Source organism: Podarcis pityusensis (assembly GCF_964106645.2).
Source record: "Podarcis pityusensis genome assembly, chromosome: 8".
NCBI lineage: Eukaryota > Metazoa > Chordata > Lepidosauria > Squamata > Lacertidae > Podarcis > Podarcis pityusensis.
Window position 1 is genome coordinate 29,351,920 of NC_138033.1, and position 23,450 is coordinate 29,375,369.

General features: G+C 46.5%; 1 protein-coding gene across 3 annotated transcripts in view; it reads right to left on the reverse strand.

Moving 5' to 3' along the window:
- Positions 1 to 23,440, reverse strand: part of DLGAP3 (DLG associated protein 3) — a 189,143-nt gene extending 165,703 nt beyond the window's left edge. For all 3 annotated transcript variants that reach the window (XM_081018298.1, XM_081018299.1, XM_081018297.1), the window contains exon 1: positions 23,366 to 23,440. The gene's annotated coding sequence lies outside the window, so the exon portion shown is untranslated. The remainder of the gene's footprint in view (positions 1 to 23,365) is intronic.
- Positions 23,441 to 23,450: the final 10 nt, after the last annotated feature.

Below are 23,450 nucleotides of genomic sequence, written 5' to 3' on the forward strand. Positions count from 1 at the left end.
CAACAGGAGATGCAGTGTTACCATCCCAAGACAGCCATTGTTGATAACTTTACTTCACTTTCTGGATCCATTTACTCTGCAGTCATTGTCTCCCACCAATTTCACAAGCTGAGACTGAATCCTGGCAAGCAGAGGCACTGTGGGTGAGTGCACAACTTGGCTGAGGCCCAGGGTGGGATTCTTGTTCTTGACAGCATAAGTCCAACAGTCCCGTAGTGCAGCCCTCTGGCCAGCTTAGCCCTCTGAGGCCTGGGGCAAATAAATCCAGCTGCCCCCCACTCTGCACAGACCTGGGTGAATGGTTTCTGTGTCCGAGACACTGGTCAAATGCCTACCCTGGATGGGGTTGCACTCCTCATGAAGGAGAAGGTTCACTGTATGGTGCAGAGTGGTGGTTCTAGAGCCATCTCTGTCATGGGTAGCCCAGGTAACTGCAGTGGCTAGAAGTGTCTTTTACCAGCTGTTCCTGGACTGGGAAAACATGGTCAAAATAGGTTATGCATTGGTTACTTCAAGAATGGATTTTTGCAATGTGCTTGATTGGGGTTTTTCTTGTGCTTAATCCGAAAGTTGCAGTTAGTGCAGAATGCTGCAGCATGGTTGCTGACAGGAGTGAGAGACATTGCCAGCATGTAGCACCTGTGCTCAGAGTTCTGCACAGATCTCTGATTTGCTACCAGGCCAAGTTCAAAGTGCTACTACTTGTGTACAAATCTTCTAAGGGTTTCTGCAACCTCCTACTTCTGCAGATGCATGTTAATGCATTTTTAGGATGAATAGAATCTTGAGTGAAAGTCTTTCAGTTAGCTTGTTCAGCTGGAGAAGGTTAAGTGATGGATGTTGTATGTGTTTGCTTGTTAAAAAATATTACATTGCTACATCTAACATGGAACTTCATGCAGAGGACAACACATGGTACCAAGAGTGAAACAGTATTTGAGGGCTCCTTCATCTCTCACAAATGAGGAAGCTAAGAAATGGAGGAGGGAGAAGCTTGAGTAAAGCAGGGATGGAAAGACACTGAGAGGGGAAAAGTGGCAGTTTTAAACAGTGACAAAGGCTTGAGTCAGCAGGGAGGAACACTGAGAGGGAAAAGGAAGTGGCTTAAAGCAAGGTTTGAGTACAGTGGGAAAGGTTTTGTTGTGTTAGTATTTTGGTGCTGGCTTCTGTGTTGTACCCTTCTCCTCTGTTTTTACTTGTTAAAACCATTTCTCACTTCCCAATCCATTTCCAATCTATTTAGGCCTCTCCTATTCTTTTCAATTAGTCATGCTGGCCACATGACCCAGAAGCTGTATGCTGGCTCCCTCTGCCAGTAAAGCGAGATGAGCGCCTCAACCCCAGAGTCGGCCACGACTGGACCTAATGGTCAGGGGTTCCTTTACCTTTTTATTCTTTTCAAATACCACTGTTGCCTCTCAGTGTCCTTCCGTTCTCGCTCCCACTCCATGGTCACTGCTGTTGTACAGCCTGCCTTCTCTTTTGCTCCCCCAAGCTGCTTAACTTCATTCAAACCTAGGGCTGTGTTGAGGCACTCCAAAAACCTGAATCGGGGTTGCACTCTGATTTCAGCATTGTGATGTAGCGCTACAAATCCTCCAATATGAGCTGTGTGAAGATGGACTAGTACAAATATAGTGCAAAAAGATGCACATTTTTGCAAGCAATCTCCCCAAATACATTATGTCCATGACTGCATGCATTTGTGTGTGTGCTTCCCTTCCATATATACATTTTTTGTACACATTTTTATCACAAAATTCAGAGGAGTGTGAATTTCGAGGGACATAGCTGCATTTTGTTTCACATCTTGTTTCAGGAAGTGAAAATTAAGTAGGTTTAAACTGAAATTCTTCCCTATCTCTATCATTGGCACCATTCCACAATTGTTCCAAGAGAATGGTGGCAAACATGCCTCTTCCCACTGTAAAATATTTGATTGTGGGAAATGATGGATGCTGAAAGGCATTGGCAGGTGCGTAATGGCTGACTGCTGCTTTATTGTGGCTACTTTTCGTGGATCTTGATAGCTTCCTATTGGTGATTAATTAGCAGATTAGTCAGGTAAAGCTTTGAATTGCAATGGTGGCAGTTTTAATTGCTGTGATAGCAACTGTTAATTGGTGGGTCTGCAGGGTGAAATTTGTGTCTCTTTTGAAGCTGTTTTGGTGCCAGTGTGTTCTTTCTCTCTTAGGGAATGAAAAAGAAACTATCAAAGATAGCTGTTTCTTTGAAAAGCAAAGGGTTTTGTTTTTTAAAATGTAAGTTAGCTCACCCTTCCCTCAAAAGGCACCTGGATGGTGAGGAAATGCGCACAACTATATTTTGGGCTGTGAACAAACCATATTTTTAAAGCAAATTAAAAGCACATTCTCCCCACCCCAAGTGTAGTTTGTTAAGGGTACTCAGAATTACAGTTCTGTGAGGGATAAACTGCAGTTCCCAGAATTCTTGGGGGGTGTGTGTGCTTTAAATGTGTGGTGTGTATTACAGACTACGTTCGCTGCAATACTAACATAATAAATACTTACGTTCTGTTACATAAGATGAGTCTCTGTGAGATTCATCTGTTGCTGGGATTTGGGAATTCAGAATGTTCCCTGACTAATCTGGATATGACTTCTTCATGTTGCTTTAGTTCCACTTCATTAACCTTTTACAGATGATCTAACATCCAAACCCTGCAGGAGGCAGGGGGCCGTATGCAGTGGCCCCTCCACCTTCCAGCTCTGGCTTCTGCTCATGGAGCAACCAGGTCTGAAAGGGGCTTGTAAGTGTGTTTGCCTGAATGCACTTGCAAGCCTCCCTGCCGCCCCTAACCCCTATTGTTTAGGGCTGCTGATTTGCAGAAGGGCTTGTCAATGCATCCAGGCAAACACACTTACAAGCTGCCTTCAGAGGTTGCCACTCATTCTGGCTCCTGCACATGTGTAAAATTCTGAAACAGAGGGCTGTTTCCCTTTCTGTTGGTTAGGCTGTGATCAGGCAGCAAGAACTAGAAAAAGAGCCTTGTCTTGGCTCTCAAACAAAGTTATCTGTCCCTCTTCCACAGACTGGGGAATTATTACTGCAGCCTACCCTATAGGGCACTTGTAAGGATGACTGCAGTAACGTATGGAAAGGGCTATAGAAATACTATGCATTATGAAGTACTCGGCATTGGGGGAAAAGAATGGAAGCAGCAGCTTGAATGCGTTTGCTCACTTCCTCTGTCTGATCTTGGGAAGAGCTATTCTCTTAACTGGTGTGTGAGTGTGTTCCTCGCCACCAGCCAGCTAAGTGGGCTCCTGTGTACTTTAATCACCGAACAACTGCCAGCTTCAGCAATTCAGCTAAGGTTCCAGAAGATTAGTGTGGCTCCCCCTCAGCCAATGAGAATCTCCCCGGCTTTTAACTAATTCAGCACCTGCTGTTGGAATGGAGCCTGCACTTAGGAGGAAGAGAAGATGAGCTATTAGTGGGGGAGAAATGCAGGGGTTATATCATCTAATCTTTAATGAATAAAAGCTCCAGGCTGCTCCCTGTAAAAGGCAGCACATCCAGCTTTCGGGTGCGTTTTCTTTAGCCACGAACAAATACTCTCACCCTGTTTTCCTTTTCCCCACATGGGATACTTTGCAGTATTTCATCTCTCTTTGCAAAATTTCCTCTCCTCCCCCCCACAAAGGCACAAATATATCTATCCAGTGTGGTGTAGGGGTTATAGTAGCCTTTCTCAACCTGGGGTCCCTAGATGTTGGACTACAACTCCCATCATTCCTAGCTAGTGGTCAGGGATGATGGGGGTTGTAGTTCAAGAACATCTGAGGACCCAAGGTTGAGAAAGGCTGGGTTGCAGTGTCAGAGTAGACCTAGGTTCAAATTTTCATTCAGCCACATGAAGATTACTGGGTGACCAATTACATTCTCTCAGCCTAAGGATCTCAGGGAGGCAACCATAGGTCTCACTGTTTTATCTTCCCAGTGACCCTATATGGTGGGATTAGGCACCATGCTGGCTCAGATTCTTAACTAGATTCTCCTCTGTTGGCATTGAATGCCTGTTCACTTTATTCTGGGCTGGGAAACCAGTGACCCTCCAGATGTGAAACTCCAACTTCCATCAGCTCCAGCCAGTATGGCCAATGGTTAGGGATCATGGCTGCTGTAGTCTAGTAACATCTGTAGGGCCACAGGTGCCCCTGTGCAGACACTGCCTTTGCAGCAGGGCAATGCCAACTCTAGGGCAACTCAGGTTTTGGCATTGCCTTTGCAGCAGGGAAATCACTGCTGTGCATCTTTTCCCCCTCAAGCTTGGGTAATGTCAATAGCCCTTGTTCATGTAGAAGAAGACCACGATGTAGCTCCAGCCAATGCCAGTGTTGCCCCTGTTTCAGGGCTGCATAAAGCGAGATAGTTAGGCCCTCTCCATCACTGTGGATGGTAGGGAGCTAACATACTGAATTAGACCATAGGTCTCATCTAGCTCAGTAGATGTTCAACAGTGGGATGGGTTTTTTCAGAAGGTGGTGAATGTTTCTTCATTTTAAGTTTTTAAGCAGAGGTTGGATGACCATCTGGCATGCTTTAATTGAGATTCCTGCATTGCAGGGGGTTGGACTAGATGACCCTCAGGGTCCCTTCCAGCTCTACGTTTCAGGCAGACCTACTTGGGGATGCTGGAGATGGAATTTGGGTACACATGGAGGATAAAGCTCTTGAGGGCTGCAAGCCACAATGACTATGTTCTACCTCCATTTTGGAGGTGGTATACCTCTGAATATCAGGGATTCACAAGCCAGGAGAGTGTTGTTGCTCTTAGTTCCTGCTTGCAGGCTACCCATAAGCATTGGGCTGGCCACTTTGAGAACAAGATGCTAGGCAAGATGGGCCTTTGGTCTGATCCAGCAGCTCCTCCAATCTAGTACAAACTCCACCAGTGGCCATTCCACTGAGTCATTTGTAAATAATGGGCAACACATCTGACCTCTGCATGTACAGCTTTTCCTCCTATTCCTCCCTTTTCTTCTTTTACTCTGTGTAGTGGCAATTAGATTGTAAGTCACTCCAGCCTTGATGCGCCTGTTTCAATTCTCTGTACAGAGCCCGGTAGAATTTTAAATAGGGATGAGCCAAAAGAACTCACAGTTTGGGGGAGAATATTCTCACTGCAGACATTTCGGCGGACTCTGTCAGCTGTCAGTGAGTTTGGTCCTGTTGTGTAAATTAAAGCTGGGCAGCAACATGCCTCTGCCTTGAAGCCATCAAGGACACGATCAAATGCTTGGTGTATATGATACAGCTGGGTGTGTGCGCATTGAAACATTGGAGGTTGCTAATACCAGGTTGAGGGGCAAATTCCAGGTATTTCAGTTGCATATCTTTAGCTATTCCACTGACAGCCATGGAGTGGGGTTCATGCAGCAGCCCTGAGTGAGATTGTAATAGCTGAGCAAATAGGAAGCATGCCATTTGAGGACAGAGATCTGCTGTGTGTGTGTTGCAATCTTGACATATGTTGACACATTCACAAGACTGGCTTAACACATGCTGGGTGACTCAATATTGATGGTTAGCACTGGGGAAACTCATGTTGATGTCAACAACTTGCTTTACAAAAAGAAGAATGGCACAAATGCCCCCTCTTTGGAATGTTTGGCAATTCAGTCAGCATCAACTTTCCCATCGCAGTATCTTATTCACCTGAAATTATGAGGGGGTGTGCAAACCATCTTTTTAAAAAGAGCCATTTCTGGCTCACAAACTAAAATCAATTGACACAACAGGAAGAATATGAGGGCCCTTCAGACATCCTTTTCTGTGTCTGCATTCATGATTATTTGTATTCATAGTAGTATCAGGGCTGTTATATATGATACTGCTTTCAATGCTGTTTGCTCCTGGAAAAGATACAGGACAGACGTACTGCTTTGTTGCCAATCAGTGCATGTCCAGCCATAACCCTATAACATTATCCTGGGAGAAGAGGACAAAACCCTGGCCCTACCTACTCCATTGTGTCACCATCACTGCTCCTGTAGCCCTCTGGGTGCTACACTTTTGCAGCAGGGACTCCGTCTTTTCTACTCACAGGACCATGGAGAGCTGCCTTACACCATTGGTCCATCTAGCAGTGTCTAGTTGCATGCATTCAGCAAAGGTTCAGCAGAGGACTGAGGGAGCAGCCATGGTGGAAGCATGGTGGAAGTATATTTTAAAGGAAAGTGTCATTCATAAATATGTACATGCTAGGGGCTGCCACCCCTGCTCACCATCCCCACATACCTGCAACCCCCTCTGTCAAATGCCCTTCCTCTACACCTGACCAAACCCAGCTCCCTTTGCACATACCCCACTGCCTCACCTTCCCTCCACAGCTTGCCCCAAAGCCCCTCTGCCTCCCCTCACAGCTCACTCCAACCCCCACCCCTCTTAAATGAGGCGGGAGCTTCACCAAGTGGCTTTCTAAACTGCTCTGCGAAGCTCCTCTCCCGCCTCAGTTTAAACAGCTCCCTGGGCCGCCTGCCACCAGTGTCGCTTCCTCGCTTGCCTGGCTGTTCTTCATTGTGGTGGATTAGGCGTGGCTGCCAAACTGCAGCATGACAACAGCCTTACATTTTTATGTATATAGGAAGGAAGGAAGGAAGGAAGGAAGGAAGGAAGGAAGGAAGGAAGGAAGGGATAACAGGTTTGGGGACTCTTTTTCTTTAATATTTTCTTGTTCATCTCAGTTATTGTACCATGCTGGTTGATTGGGAAGTGTCATTGGCTCTTTCTCTCTCTACATTTGTTCCCTCTCTGACTTTGGTCCTACCAGTCCCATTGGGTAGCAGCCCCAATGCCATATTACTTGCGTGGGGTGGAACACCACCTGAGTAAGACTGTATGGTTTGATACAGGCACCCTCCCCCGCATTAGTGTTCCTACAACTGTACTCAGTAATGTTCCTTCTTAGAAGGATGTTGCAAGGTTTCATCACTTTAATTGGTCGATTAATCAACTAAAGCTTTAATTGATGAATGCCAATTTTAATCAGAATGGGCACTTTTTTAATCAGAGAGGAGAGAGCAGTTTAAGAGTGCACTTATTCAATTTGGAGGCTATTTTGGTTCCAGTGTGTTACCGTAATTGGGAATGAAGAAAGAAAATATTAAATATGTCCTTTCCTTCTAATGAGAACCTGCAGCTTGGGCTCGTTCCATTGCATGTTATCTCATAATTCCTCCAGCATCTTTTTTCTTTTCTTCCTTAAAGGTGCCCATCTTGAGGTTTATTAAAATGGAATTGACACACAAATCAGTTAAAAGGCAGATCATTAATAAGCTAAAAACTCTTTAATTGGTTGACAGCGCTCTTAAAAAGATTCCCCTGAGCATCCCTTCGGCAAAAAAGAAAGACCAGAAATTGGTGGGCAGGAAAGGTCCTTTGGTGTCTTGTAAAGGAAAGTCTGGTGAAATCAAGTTAACATTGCCATGGCTAGTGGTGCAGTGGAGCAGGGACAGAGCACCGCCACACAAAGCTGCCTGATATAGAGCCAGACCATTGGCCCATCTACCTCAGTATTGTCTACACAGACTGGCAGCAGCTCTGCATGGTTTCAGGTAAGGTTGCCTCCCAGCCCTACTTGGAGATGTTGCGGATTGAACCTGGGACCTTCTTCATGCAAAGCATGTTCTACCACTGAGCTATAGCCCTTCCTCAGAGAGGAGGGGGAGAATCATGTATGCCAGGTTGAACTCCAAGGAGGAAAGATGGGATAGAAATGTAATAGTAAAACAAACGAACACATAAATATCCAGGCAGAGGGCCTTCTCGGTAGTGGCGCTTCCCTGTTGAACGCCCTCCCTTCAGATGTCAAGGAAATAAGCAACTATCTTACTTTTAAAAGACATCTGAAGGCAGCCTTGTTTAGGGAAGTTTTTAATGTTTAATGCTGTATTGTCTTTTTAATATTCAGTTGGGAGCCACCCATAGTTGGACTCGATGGCCCTTGTGGTCTCTTCCAACTCTATGATTCTATAGTGGCTGGGGAAACCCAGCCAGATGGACGGGGTATAAATAAATCATCATCATCATCATCAAAATACATTTCACAACAGGGAAGGTGATGCTCTCTTCTGCCAGGGTGACATCTCTCAATCCTCTGCAAGCCAAATAAATGCATTTTTTGCAGAGCAGGCCCTCCTGTTGGTACAGAGGTACCCACACCCCTTCCAGCTTTTGAGGCCCCTGACCATAATAAAAATTAGTTGTGGTTTGTTTATCTAATCAGCTGGCCTGTGAGGACACGTTCATCATGGTCTAATCCTATGTCTGTGAAACAGATATATTTTAATTAATATTTATGAACATTTTAAATTCTTTAATATGACAAAATCTAGATCAGGTTCTTTTTAAAAATCATATTTACCAAATCACATCTCTTATTTGCTTAGATTTGCTGCTCTAAGCTGGGAGTGCATGCCATGATTTTGATCGCCGAAGAATTAATGCTTTTGAATTATGGTGCTGGAGGAGACTCTTGAGAGTCTCATGGACTGCAAGAAAATCAAACCTATCCATTCCTAAGGAAATCAGCCCTGAGTGCTCACTGGAAGGACAGATCGTGAAGCTGAGGCTCCAATACTTTGGCCACCTCATGAGAAGAGAAGACTCCCTGGAAGAGACCCTGATGTTGGGAAAGATGGAGGGCACAAGGATAAGGGGACGACAGAGGACGAGATGGTTGGACAGTGTTTTTGATGCTACCAGCATGAGTTTGATCAAGCTGCAGGAGGCAGTGGAAGACAGGAGTGCCTGGCATGCTCTGGTCCATGGGGTCACAAAGAGTTGGACACGACTAAATGACTAAACAACAACAACCATATTTTTCCATGTATAACACCCCCCCCCCCATGTATAAGACAACCCCTATTTTTTGGGACTCAAAATTAAGGAAATGGGAGATTGTCCAGAGTTGTTCAGCATTGGGGGGGGGGAGATTGCCCAGAGTTGTTCAGCTTTTTTGGGGGGGGGGGGGTTGCCCAGGGTTGTTGAGCTTCTTTTTTGGGGGGGGGGATGTCGACAATCGCTGACCCACCTGACCACCGCTGCCAATCGCATGCCTCACCAAAGCCAACAGTCATCAGCAGCAGCCAGTAGACAGCAGGCCTTGCTGCAGGCACCAATCACCCACCCGACCGCCGCTGACAATCTCCTCTCGCGGCTGCCACCAATCGCCCATCCCTCTTCAGCACTATCCGTGTATAAGATGACCCCCAATTTTTAACATTTCTGTATAATAATAAAAAATCTTATACACAGAAAAATATGGTACATAAAAAACACAGTGTGAAACTTCTTAAATGCCAAGACAGCAACAAGTGTTAAACCTGAGCTCCACATACACACCCCGCTTTGAGTTTGAGGGCCAAGTCAAGTACCCTTCCTGCCCCTCCTTGCAATTCTCAGAAAGATCTCTTGTAGTCCTGCTGTTGGCCTTGATTTCTCTTTAAGATGGTTTTATAATTGTTAGCTTAGTGATGATCTGCTTTCTGTGGATTTGTTGTTTTAGGGCCACTTGGTGAGGAGTGGACTCGAAATGCGTATTGACAAATAAAGGCAAAGATGAAAAACGATGTACTTACCTTGCTTAAAAGCATTTTTGAACTGGTTAAATTTAAAAGTCTCTAAGCAGTATACAGAAAAGCCCGAAACAATAAACAGTATCATAAAAATAGACGAGACAACCCCCACCCCAGTAATACAGTATCTTAAAAGCATATTAAAAACAAGAACTCAGTATTACATGCTCCACTCTTACAGGTCAAGGAAAGCCTGGGCAAAAAGATCTGGCATTACAAGGCGCCTGTTGGATGATGTTTCACATATGGCAGAGGGAAGATTATTCCAGAGTGTTGGGCAAAGGCGGAAAATGCCCATTTTCGGTCACTGCCCTGTGATTGTTTTTTTAGGATGCAGTGCCATTAGTAAAATATTCCCAGATGATCTAACTGAAGGCATGCAGCTCAGATGTATGTAGAGCGTCTGCATTGCATTCAAAAGGTCTCAAGTTCAATTCCCCCCATCTTCAGGTATGGCTGGGAATGTCTCTGTCCTGAAACCCTGGATTGTTGCTGTCAGTCAAAGTAGATATATAAAACTAGAGGGACCAAAGGCTTCCTATGTTTGCAAGTTACAGGTGAACCTACCTAATTTGTGCTTTCCTCAAATTACATGAACTGAAACACATCCTTTGAAATTCACACTTTTCTGAATTTTACAGTGCAGTTGTCCAGCCAAGGAATGTATATGAAAATGCATATATTGAGGTAAAGTGTGCATAGAAATGCTTATATTTGTGAAAATGGCATACAAATATGAAGCATATTAGCCATAATGGTACATTCAGCAAAATTGCGTGCAGAAATGTACCTACTAGGAGAAATTTGCCTTAACATGCTGATGAACTGGTGTGGAGACGTGGAAACTGAACTTACCACTGGAAAATTGAGGAGGTGAGAGAAAATGGTCAGATTCGCCCGTCCCTGTGCTCTGTTCAACAGCCTGATCACTGTGCTCTGCATCAAAGGCAGAAAGAGCTAGGGGATAAAAGGGCACCAAACAACAGCAAAATATTTGGAAAGCAGAGCCAGCCCGCCAATGAGGCAGGGTGAAGCACCTGCCTCAGGCAGCAGAAGCAAGAGAGGCGGCGCCACACCCATCCCCCTGTCACTGGCATTTTGGCGCATGGTTGTCGCCGTTCATCTTCTGCACCTCTGAGGCAGAGAGGATGAACAGCAACACCTTGTGGAGTGCCCCATTTCTTGCCAAGTTTGTCAAGAGCTGAGGCATTCCTGTGTGCAGCATTCCCACTCATCTTCCCTGCCTTGTGGAGCACCTGGGCTCTTGCCAAGTTCAGCGAGATCCAGCCATTCCTACACATAGCATTGCCGCTTGTCTTCCCCACCCTGTCCACCTCAAGTCGCAGTGAACTTGAGCATGCTGGAAGGAAGGGGATACAAACCCTGGTAGTGGTAGGCCATGGATGGGGAAATGCTTCCGCCCAAGCACCATCTTCCCTCATGGACAACCTTCTGGGGTTGCACGTCAGGGCTGAGGCAGAGGCAAGAGTGGAAGATGCAATGAATGTGGCTGCTCCATTGGTAAGCTACATTCCAGCCATACAAAAGGCCAGAGGTTTCTGCACCAACCCTCCATCCAGAGATTTCCACAGTTCTAGTCTCATACTTCATCCCAGCAAAAGCACTCAAGGAGGGTGTTGGGTAGTGATGGTGAGGGGTGTGGTCTGGAGAGAGGGGGTGTGGTCTGGTTGATGGGTATGGCCTTGGGAGAGAGTCCAAGAGGGCCAGGAAGAGAGATCTGGAGGGCCACATGCTGTCCCTGGGCATCCCTATCCTTCCAATGGTAAGTAGACTGGTAAACCTTACCCATGTATCAGGTACTCAGCTTTTGCCCATGCCAGCTGACCACAGGGACTAACCATGTTAACACATGCACAGGAATTCTGCCCAAGCCCTGAAGCCTCAAGAAAACATGACAGCCACCTAGCACGCAGACAACATGCCCATGAAATAGAGAGGAATTAATTTGAACGAGTTGCGGATTTATCTGCAACTGGGCTGCCTATGAGAAGGTCAATGATAGCAATATCTACGTTGGCCGGCCTCCTTCCAAACTGCCCTTGAAACTTCCGCATGACATTTTCTATAGTGCCTAATGAAACTGGCCACTTGGTTCCGCTCCCTCCCTCCCCTCCGCCTCCATGCAGTGGCAAATGCTGAACCAAAGAGCTGGTCCTGACGTGATTTTTAATCAGCCTCCAATTCATATCTTCCCATCCCGTTAGCTCTGATGGCTCCAGAGGTCCTTTGTTTTGCAATTGCCCGAGTGCCGGAGCCCATCGTTCTCATTATCCCTTTGAAGCGCTTCTTGTTGCTCATGCAAATGTTTTGAATGTGCTGGGAAATTAATAATATCCTAGTGCTCGGGAGAAACAATGGAAGCAGCTCCTAACAGCTGAGTGGGGGAAATGGAGATGCGCTCGTCAGCAAAGTGGCACGGAAACTATTTCGATAGATAGGTCATGGTGGAGACATTTGCAGCTCGGGCGGCTTTGGCCCCAGTGCACCTATCTGACAGTGAGAAGCCAGCAGAGAAGGAGAAGATGAGGGAGGAAGAGATTCACCAAGGCCTGAATGTCCTTTACAACAGGGGTGAAGAACCTCAGCCCAAGGGCCAAAGGCCCTCAGGACTTTCCTCAGGTTATGCCCCCTCCCACAGAGGACTCCCCAGCTAGAATGTGTCCTTGAACTCAGGACTGGCTCACCCATTAGCCTTCATGAGGCAGTTGCCTCAGGCTGCAAACTGGTGGTAGTAGGGAGTGACGGCCGATCCGGGCCCCCAAGGAGTGTGTCACTTACCAACTCCTGTGCTAAGGAACAACAGGGTTGCCGCCACCTGCTACTCCTCTCCAACCTCCTTTCTTCTCCCTGGGTCACCTCCAGTCGCCTCAGGCGGCAGTGGCAGTGGCAGAGGAGGAGGCAGCAGAGGGGCACCATTTTCTGTTTTGCCTCAAGTGGCAAAATGTATTGGGCTGGCCCTGCTTGAACTCTTGCTTGTCTGTAAGGAGGATGGAGGAGTGTGTGTGTGTAGATACCTCTGCTTTTTGCAGGCCTGGAGGGTAGCCTATGCTAAAAGCTAAGAGTCAAATCCTTTGCTCCAGCCATGTTTGGCTCTGGCACCATGCACAACAGGCAAGAGACCTCTGGAAAGTTGCCCCCAAGAGCGAAAGTGGCGTCTGAGCTGAAAAAGTTTCCCCTGATTTAGAGGATCAGAGCCAAGGAGGTAAATGGAAGGGTAGAATCAAGGTGGGGATGTAAACAAGGTAGGGTGTGGGCTTAAAGTCACTAATTCATACATTGCTGAAGAAGCTTCAGAGCCTTTTCCCTATAGCTCAGGCAGCTAATCTGTGGCTAATTCAGCTGTTGTCCAACTACAACTTCCACCATCCCTGACCATTGGCCAGGCTGGCTGAGGCTGATGGAAGCTTGGCATGGAATGTTGACAGGCTGTTGTGGGTAAGGAAACACAGAGAGGAGGGGAAAGAGAACAGAATATCCTGAAACAGGGCACGGGTCCCAGTTGTCCATCCCTGTGTTGAGCCACACACCGCCACTGCTGAGATTCACCCCATCAGTTCTCAAGCACTGCACCATCTCCACTATTTCTAAGTCTCCATGTCAGGAGAAGTTCAGGAGAAGACGACTAGACAAATTCATGGAGGATAAGGCTACCCATGGCTGCTAGGCATTATGGCTGTTTCCCCCTCCACTGTCGGAGGCAATAAGCCCCTGAATCTCAGTTGCTGAGAATCACAAGTGGGGTGTGTTGCTGTCGCACTCAGGTCCTGCTAGACTAGACGCTGGACTAGATGAGCCTGGGTTCTGATCCAGCAGCAGGACTCTTCCTATGTTCCGATGAGATGTGGCTTCCTTAATGACAAACCCAAAGGGAGTTGCGCCATTGCAATTTAAAACAACAACAACCACCAAGCAGCTTGTTTAGAGTTTGAATCCCCCCTCCCCTACTCTGAAACAGTTCTGTGAGTGCTAAATGAATATTCAAAGGGAAAATCAGACTGGGCAATTTTCACCTATGTGCCAAGTGTAAATTAAAACACTCATCACTTCTGGCTTCTACACCTCATCAAACCTCCCCCCTCCCTTTCCCCTCCTCATTAACAATAGAGATGCAGAAACATGTACAGGAGATGGGTTTGAGGCACTGGCTCCTTAGTGGGATAAGGAGAGCCGGATGTTTTTGCCATAAATGCAAAGCACATCTTTCAGACACCTGGGAGAGAGCTGTAATATGTAAACCTTGTGAGGTTTTTTTAAAAAACCATCATTGTTTTATCACTGCCAAGGTTGTCCTTTGCAGTCTGTGTTCTTTGCACAGACTCAATTTTTAAAAATGAATTTGGCTTCTTTTTAAAATTTGTTTCAGCATTTTATGGAGTGGAAGAAAAAGGTACAATCTGTACACATTTTGAAATCAGTATGGAAGTTAGAGGTGGGGGAAGAGAGCTTTTTTAAAAACATGAAAGTCACATCTGGGCAAGGCAAGGGGTAGGCAGGGGAAGGAAAAATGTATTGAGTTAAAGACTGGGTTGGTTTCATCCCCAGTAGAGCTGGGAAAGAACCTTCCACCTCTCAAACTTGGCTTGCAGGTTGATAGTCCAGTCCCAGCTCTACCATAGGGACTGCCTGATCCTTAAGATCTACGTCAGGGACCTTACTCCATGAGCCACACCTTCAGAGGTGAGGAAGGTGGTTGCTGAGTGTATGGCCTTTCCAGCCAGGGTTGGGCAGGGCCCCTGTCTGAAACCCTGAGAGTGGCTGTCAGTCAGTGCCTACAATACTAAGCAAGGTGGCCTGACGGTGGGCTCATCAACACTTCCGCTTGTCTCGTGCCTAGAAAGCATGGATCCAGGCAGTTTTCCTCTTGCTCTTTTCCCAGGGAAAACCCACTCTCTAAGCTCTAAATTGGAACCCTCAGTTCCCAAAGAAATGCTACCTATTAGAAAGGATAGAACCAGCCCCAAATGCCATGCTATTTTGTTAGACAATTTGTCTTTGGCTTTCATGTGGGCTGGAAGGTGGGACAGCAAATCTAATCAATCCAGCAATATTGAATGTTATTTTTTCCCCCAGCAGCAACCTTCTTGGAAGTGAGCTAGGAATCTTTAAAGGCTGGAGGCGGGGAGGGAGGCGGAAACCTGTGGACCTCCAGATGTAACACACTCGATGACCCATCAGCCTCCATGCTCAATGGTCAAAGATAATGTAGTTCAATGATGTCTGGATGACCACAAGTTCCCCACCCCTTGTTTAAAGAAAACAGATGAGCCTGGTGAGTTTCAAAGCATCCTTGGGCCCTTAATGGGAGGTTTGGGGTCTGGTTGCAGTTGGGGCTGGTAGGGCAGAGGGCGGGGAGATCAAACAGTAGGTGAAGCCAGAGCCAATGCGACGCAGAGCCAACTAATGTCAGTTTTGCCCCCAACCTTCCTCTACAAGGCAAACACGGAGACTACAGAGGAGGAGGAAGCTGAGAGCCAGGGTAAGAAGCCAGGAAGGAGTGGGCAGACTGAGGGCGGATTGGGGTTGGTGGGGCACTGCCCCCAAAGCCATAATGGATTAGCTGCCACTGTGGCAACTCCCATCCTTAAAGAACATCTAGGCATAAGAAACAAGCATCTTTAAGGATCTTGCTCTTATTTAGAACGTGCCTGTTTCATTTTTAACTGAACTCCAGTCATAGAGTTACCTTCAGCTTTGAACATGTTAGGCTCCTTGCCTGCTTAGTGAGATTGATTCAGCCATTGTTATTCAACCTGCAAAAGGCAAGCCTCGAACCTCAGCATTTTAAGGGTCAATTTGAGCATCGTTTGAAATGGGCTTCTATAGGGATGAATCGCTTTCAATCCCACCAGTCACAGAGTGGACTGAGCTGATCCATTTAAAAATAAGATCCAGCCAAGCTCTGGGAAATTCACCCTAATGGAGCATCCTCTTCTGACTGGCTATCACTGCTCAGAAGCAGGGGGAAAGCACTCTGTACATGCTCAGGGGAGCTTTCCTCTATGACACATTTTGTCTCAAACTCTGTGGTCATTGGTTTAGGAGGGGCCTGGCAACATATCGGAAAGGGGTCCTGCTAATTGGGTGTAATTAAAAGGAGATGAAAGCACAGTTCCAAGTGACAGCTTGACTCTCTGTCCTTTTTGTGCCCCGGAGCGGAGGGGGAGCAGCCACCAAGTCAGGCAGAGTAACTTTCTGCAAGTTCTGCTTCCAAGCAAGACCAGCAGATGGAAATCTCTCTCTCTCTCTCTCTCTCTCTCTCTCTCTCTCTCTCTCTCTCTCTCTCTCTCTGCAGGGCTGTGAAACTGTCACATGGGCAAGACAGAAGGATTTATTTCAAGACAACCCTTGAACTGACCTCCCCTCCCCTTTCGCACAATCCCTCCTACCACAAAAGATGAAAGGCAGACATTAATCTCACAGATGCCCGTCCATTGATTTATTGATGTCTCTTTTGTAGCTGAAGCCATTTCTGCCCGGGGTGTTCCCCGTGGAGAGTGCCAGGGGGAAGACATGAAGAGTGCTGTAAAAATACCTCCCTCTGGGCATTTTCCTGGCACCAGCGGATGGAACAAGCCACTCTGATCTTTTAATTACCTTTACCAGCCTTCTTCCTTTGGCTGTTAGCTTCCTTTGGCTAGTAATTTCTGCCTCCTCCCTTCCCACAGGGCTTAATCCAAGCCTGGGCAAGGGTTGTGGCCTAGCGAGAGTCTTCAGGGCTGGAAGGCTGCATCTGGCCTGCTTTCTGGGCAGGAACTAGCCTCCTTCCCTCATTGCCATCATCATTCCAACAGCAAACTCAGGTAGCGGGTGCCAGCAGGAGCGGAGCCAGAATGGGGCTACTGAAAAACTGAAAAAGGGGATCTTCCCCCTTCCTGAAAAAGCAGCCCGACAAAGACTGAGCATGCTAGTCATGAAACACTGGAAAAGGGAAAAATAGTGGTGATGGGCAGTTTATTTTTCTAGAAAAAGAGGTGCTGGAACTCACCATGAACACCACCCTTGTCTTAGAATGGCAATGGCACCCACCTGAGAGGTTCTGGAACTGAGTTCCTGTGTGTTTCCCCTGAAAAAAAGCTCTGGGGATAGGGAGAATGGAATGCAGTATCCTGGGAATGGGCATGGCTGGCTGGAACCCTGAAAACTCCTGTTAGGGAGAACACGCCTGTTGAGCGGGGAAGGACAACACTCAAGGGCTGTTGTTTCCATGCTCTGTTTGTGGGTTTCCTAGAAAAGGGTCATCTTGGCCACCGCTGGAAGCAGGAGGCCTGGAGTAGATTCTTAGACATTTTGGGTGCTCGGACACTGGGATTATTCCATTAGTTTTCCTGATTATAATGCTTGTGCTTCTACCTTGGACTCTTGTGCTCCTTTTACACGGCTTTACCTGTTGCATTATGGAACTGTGGATCTTCTTTTGATCTATACACTGCCAAGCCTCACTAAATTTTAAATGGAAGGAAAGAACTATGTGCTGGAATACCACCCGAAAGCTCATCACATGAAATTACAGTGCAAAAGTCCTGCTAATTTCCGGGTTAACAGGGCTGTAAGCGGATTATTTTTCCCTCCGGGAAGCAAATAACACAGAAATGAGTGCTCAACTTGTTGCAACATGTCCTGCCAAAAAACCAGGGTTGCATCCTCAGGAAGCTTGAGTAACGCTAACAGTACCAAGGAACAGGCCAGTGGGTGAGCAGGTTGTCAATTAACTGGGTCAATACACTGCCTGATGGGTTTCTGCCTACTGAACTATTGTGAACCAGTTGTCTGGACCAGAAAGCCAAAGTGTCCTGAGGAAGGAGTCCCATCAGTCATGATGAATGATTGAACTATGCATTCATAACAAAAACCAGGAAGCCTGGAGAATGGCTGGAGCATATTATTGCAAAGTCTTGCAATAAAAAGGCAATTTTAAATACTAATGGACTGAGGGGAGAGATGATTTGATAATCAAGCAAGGAACTCGAAAGGAAATGTCGCTCAGCTCTGAGAGCACCTGCTTTGCATTAATTGCTGTTGTTGTTATTATAATTATTACTAAATTTATATATTGCTCATATGCCAAAATGAATTCTAAGCAGTTTACTACTACATGCAGAAGGTCCTTGCTTCAATCCCTGCCATCTCCAGGTAGGGCTGGGAATGTACTGTATGAAATCCTAAAGAGCCAGTCATTGTAGACAATAATTGATCTGACTCAGTATAAGTTAGCTTCCTAGTTTTCTACCAGGACTGCAATAAGGGGTGTGGGAAAGGACTTGCAATAGATGTCCCCAGCATAGGGAGTGAAGGATGCAATAAGAGAGGCTGTCCCAATTTTCATAAAATGGATTTTTAAAAGATTCATTCATCTCAAAGAGTTTAAAAGTGCAGGTTTGTAGAACTCCCCTGGGGAGAAAGTGGGGCACCATAATAAAGACAGTCCTGGACCTTGCAACGTGCTTTGGTCACATGTAGGCTTGACTGTTGCAACACATTCTACCTGGGGCTGCCTTTAGACCCTCTAGAGAGTTCAGAAATAGCCATTGGTGCAGGATGCTGCTGCCAGGGCTCTGCTATCTGGAGCATATCATCATCTGATCTTGCACTCGGCACCTGGCTTGTTTCCGAGCCTGATTCAAAAGTGCTGGTGATCACTTTTCAAACTCTAAAGCAATTTGGGGCCAAGGTGCATAAAAGGCCACCTGCTCCCAATTGTCTCTACCTGTACATCAGGGGTAGAGTCCAGCTTCCATCAGCTCCAGCTAGCATAGAATCACAGAATCGTACAATGGTAGCATTACCATTACCCTTAGAAGGGATCCCCCCAAAGGGTCTTCTAGCCCAACCCCCTGAAATACAGGAATTACATTTAAAGAATTCCTGACAGATGACCATCCAGCATGGTCAGTGTTCAGGAATGATGGGAGCTGTAGCCCAGCAGCACCTAATGGTCCACAGTTTTCCTACTCTTGTTGCACACCAAATTTTTTTTGAGGGGGCATGTCTCTTCTTTGTGTGTCAGTGCTATTTAAGGTGCAGCCACTTGCTACCTGGGGCAGGGGTTTCTTGTTTGCAGGGTCCAATCCTGGAATTGCCTCCTGAAGGAGTCCTATCCAGCCTCTTCCTGCACCATAGTTCAGAGGTAGAGCCTAAGTGTTGCATGCAAAGTGTCCCGACTTCAATCCCTGTTGTCTCCAGGCAAAGACCCTGCCAGGAACCCTGGAGAGCTGCTTTCGGTCATTGTAGGCATTACTAATAGACCAATATAATCTCATTTGGTATAAAGCCATTTCCTGCGCTGCAAACATTAAGAAAGGTGGCAAAGACTCATTGACTTCAATGGGTCTTCAGTGTTACGTTTATTTATTTATCTATTGATTTACTTCATTAAATTTATACACTGCTTTATTGTTAAAGTGGTTTGCAGAAAGAATAAACCAATAAAATTATTGTTAAAAACAGCAATTCAAAACATTAAAAAATTAATTAAAATCAGTCACAAGCAAAAACAGATAAAAATGCATGTCAACATTCTATGCATCAGGATAGGTTTGCCAAAAAGCAGGTGCTGAAAACAGCATAGTGAAGGCAGGGAGTTCCAAAGTGTGGTTGCTGCCACACTAAAAATATCAGTTTCTTACATCCCACCTGGTGCAATTCTTTTTCTCTCTTTGCCTGTGTTTTTCTTTTTCCTGGGATGCTCTTTTTTCAAAGTTAACTTTACTGTTGTCTTTCAGTGTTCATCGCACTTTCTGACTGCTGTACACTGCCTAGAGGGCCTTTTAAGGGTCAAAACTGGGTTTACAAATGGGCACATAAATGCAAACCTAATTTCAGATGGCAGCGCTCGGTGGCGCAAAATCTCAAAAAGTGATCTAATGACTCTGGGAAGGAGCTCATATGGGATGATCAGATGATTTAGGTTTTTAAAGGGAACAGGCAGAACTTTAAATGGTTTGTGGACAGTGTGACACATTACAACTGTGCTATTCCTTAACAAACAATCACCCATTTTTTAAAGTTCTCCTGTGATTATGTGTTACGATTATGTGTAACTGGTTGCCAGCTTGATTTGGGCAGAACAATACGCTGCTGGAAACACCTTAATGGGGTGTTTCCTTACTGGGACTAACCCTGTGATGTCAAGCATTCTGTGTCCACCAATGTAATGGAGAACAGAGAGAAATTCGGTTCGGTTCCCATTTAAAGGTGAACCTATGTAATTCACACTTTCCAAAGCAATATGAGAACCCAAACTCTACCATCCTTAGAAATCCACACTTTTTGCAGTTTGCCATGCAGTTTTCCAGCCAAGTAACGTGTACAGAATTGCAGATTACCAGGGTAAATCGTGCATAAAAATGCATATATTTGTGAAGATAACATGCAAAAATGCACTCTAGTAGAGGAAATTGCTTTGCAAAAATGTGTGCGTCAGCCAGGCAAAATTGCAGACAAATGTGTATCGGTTGGGAGAAATTCGCACTGAAATTCTGAGGAGGGCTTTTAAAAAGGAAGAAAGAAAATTGCAAACTAACATGAAGAACTGAAGCTAAGATTAGAAAAAAATGAGAAACTGATAGATTTGCACATCCCTAAATGTGATGGAGCAAAGGCAGAATGGCACATTTTCCAGGTCTGAGACCATGCAAAGAACCCTCTTCTCTTCTCATTCCTGTGCCCCTTTAAGTTTTGCCCAATGCCCAAATGTAGAAGTTGTGAAACTTCTGTCACCCCAAGGGCTGTAGTTCCTTTCTAGGCATCCTCTCAGTGGCCATGTGCTGGTGGTGGGCAAGGCCAGAAGCAGAAATGGGTGGAGCAACGAATATTAATTTACTCACACATGCAGCTCTGCTCTCCATCTAGGCAGGCAAGAAGCATTATCAGAGGTCGCACCCACAACTGCACATTTAAAGCATTTGCATGCTATTTTGATAGCCATGCTCCCCCTTCCCCCCAAAACTTGGGAACTGTAGTTTGTTAAGGGTGCTGGGCGTTATAGCTCTGGGACAAACACATTTCTAGGAAATTTAAATGGTAGCTCACAAATGCAGAGAGCAGGCTGAGCATCAGTGCTGGTGGGCCCTGACTCTGAGGTGTCTGTGGGCGCATGGTGGTGACACTGAGCCTGGCAAGATGTGATGGTGTCACATGAAGAAGCAAGTGGCACAATATGTCACAGTGGAAGATGGGAGAACCTGGCACCTAGGGGTGCCATTTTTGGGGTGGCAGCCTCCATGTGTCTGACAGCATGTGTTCCACTCTTAAATGAATGGGTAAATGGAGTTCTTTTAACACATGCATGCACGCACACACACACACACACACACACACACTGCAAAATAAAAATAGATTTTTGAAAAAACCACACACATTCAAATGCAATTTGTTCCCAATGTTTAGCACCCGTTAACAACCAGTCTGCCACATTCTGGACCAGCTGAAGCTTCTGAACGGTCTTTTCAGCTTCCCCAGCTGTTACCCAAATGCTCAGCAGTGGGATTCCAAAGACATCTTTTTAAAATGCTGCCTCTGAGAGCTACAGCACCCCCGCTCTGATCCTTCCTGGATCAGAACAAGAGCCCATCTAGTCCACTATCCCATTTCTAAAACAGCTTCTAAATCAGGCATAGGCAAACTCTGGCCCTCCAGATGTTTGGGACTACAATTTCCATCATCCCTGACCACTGGTCCTGTTAGCTAGGGGTGATGGGAATTGTAGTCCCAAACATCTGGAGGGCTGGAGTTTGCCTATGCCTGTTCTAAACAGTGGACAGTCAGATGCTCCCAGGTTGAAAGTGACAGGCCCCTCCCTGCTCTTTGCTTCCATAACACCTGGTTTCAGAGATGTAGACTGCCACTGGACCTGGAAGTTCCATATAGCACTCTAGACTAATTCCTTTCTATGATTGATCAGCTGTGAATTCTTCTAGCCCCTTCTTCGAACCTTCAAAGCCAGCAGCCATCATGTCTTGTGGCAGGGAATTCCTTAAGGCAATAATTATGCTTTGTGTGAAGAAGACCTTTCCTTGTGTCTAGCAGATCCTGAATCTCCTTCCCAGTCAGTTTCACTGGGAGACTCTTGAGTTTCAGCACGATCAGAGAAGGTGAAATGTTTCTCTTGTCTCCTTCCTCCATTCATAATTTTATAAACCTCTGTCATCTCCCTCCATGAATAAAGACTGAAGCACGACTGCTTGTCACTCCAACAGTGTGAGAATCTGGAGAGCTCCACATTAGATTGTCTTTCTAGCAAATCGCTGTCCACATCCCCAAAGAACATTCACACAGCAAGAAAGAACTTTTCCTCTCCCCCCTCCAAACAAAGGCCTTCCTTCTCCCTGCTCTTTCTTCCACCTGAAACCACCTTGGGCAGCTCTCACAGCACCCCCAGCAGTGTCTCACGGCTGAATTCTGCATGCTGCACAGAGCTCCCTGGGTACCCCATGTGACGGACCAAATGACAAGACAGAGAAGATTTGCTTAGCCACATTTCTTGTGCGCCCCAGAAGAGCACATCTCTAAAGCCTAAGCAAAAGATCAAAAGGGAGAGGCACAATGGTTCTGGAAGCAACCTCACCTGCACATTGTACACCCACAGGCTGATCCATGCTTTTGCTGGCGGTGTTTGTGACAAGTTGTCACCGCTGACAACTTTCTGTCAGGAGAAGCCATTGATCTCTTGCAGTTGTGCAAATTCACCTAGAATTACAAGTGTTGGGAAGGACCTCAAAGGCCATCTAGTTTACCCCCTGCCAGTGCAAGACAGTCTATGGCTCTGGGGAGCATGCAGACACACCTGAGACACATTATGAAAAGCATAATTTCCAAACCCAGCTGAGTGATCTCTGTTTCACCTGGCAGAGAAAGCCGACCCACAAAAGTAAATGCATGCAGGATGGCTGGGCCACATGTTTCCCAGCGCAGCTCATCCTTCCGACTTCATATATTTTCACATCTAACGGAGAGGCTTGGCCGTTCCCCCCACATCATGCAACCATTTCACAGCCCGTGACCTCTTTGTGAGGGTATTTTTTCGCTCTCCAGAAAACCACACATGGCGAGACCCATTAAACAAAAGCAACAACCCTGAATCTCACTGAGGACTAGTTTCTTGGCAGACATGAGAGAAAGCTTAGAGCATTCAGCACCAGGGAGAGGAGAGAGGAGGGTCTGCTGGTTTTTGCTTGACAATCTCTTTCCACCTCATCCTTTTCAAGATAGGGAGAATTGGGATGCCTTTGAGAGACCTGCAAAGGCTCTTGTCTAGCTAGGCATTTGGCCCCTGCTTTTATAACCCTGTGAGGTTAAGCTGAGCATCTATTGGGAAGAGGGGCAACCCCCCCCTCCCGACTCCCTGTAATGTGAGAATGCAGCTGGGGTGGTGGCAGCGGATGCTCAGCCACTGCCACATGGCAGGAGTGCAAGGCGCCACCGCGATCCGTAGTGCAACGTGTGGAGAATGTGGGACTGAGGAAGCACACCCCCTCTTTCTCCCCGCTCCTCTCCCTGGGTGGCTCCCCCTTCGCACCTTGGGCGCAGTGGGTGCCCGTCACTGACGCCAGATGCGCAAGGTGCCTGGCACTAACTGTTGATCAAAGCATCCACAGCTCCAAGTCCCATGCCTCCTCCACCTGGGAGGGTGCGGGGTGGGGGGAGCCTCCTTCCTGCCTGGACACAAAGCCATTCTCCCCACCCTCTTGGAGCCACTGGCACGAGAAAGGATCCAAAAAGGACAAGGGGGTGGAAAATCTCCTTACCTCGCCTGATGGGATCCAGGCTCCTGGTCAGGGTACCGCTGCTACATCCTCCTGTCTTTTTTGCTTCTTTAAGGGTAACAGGGGG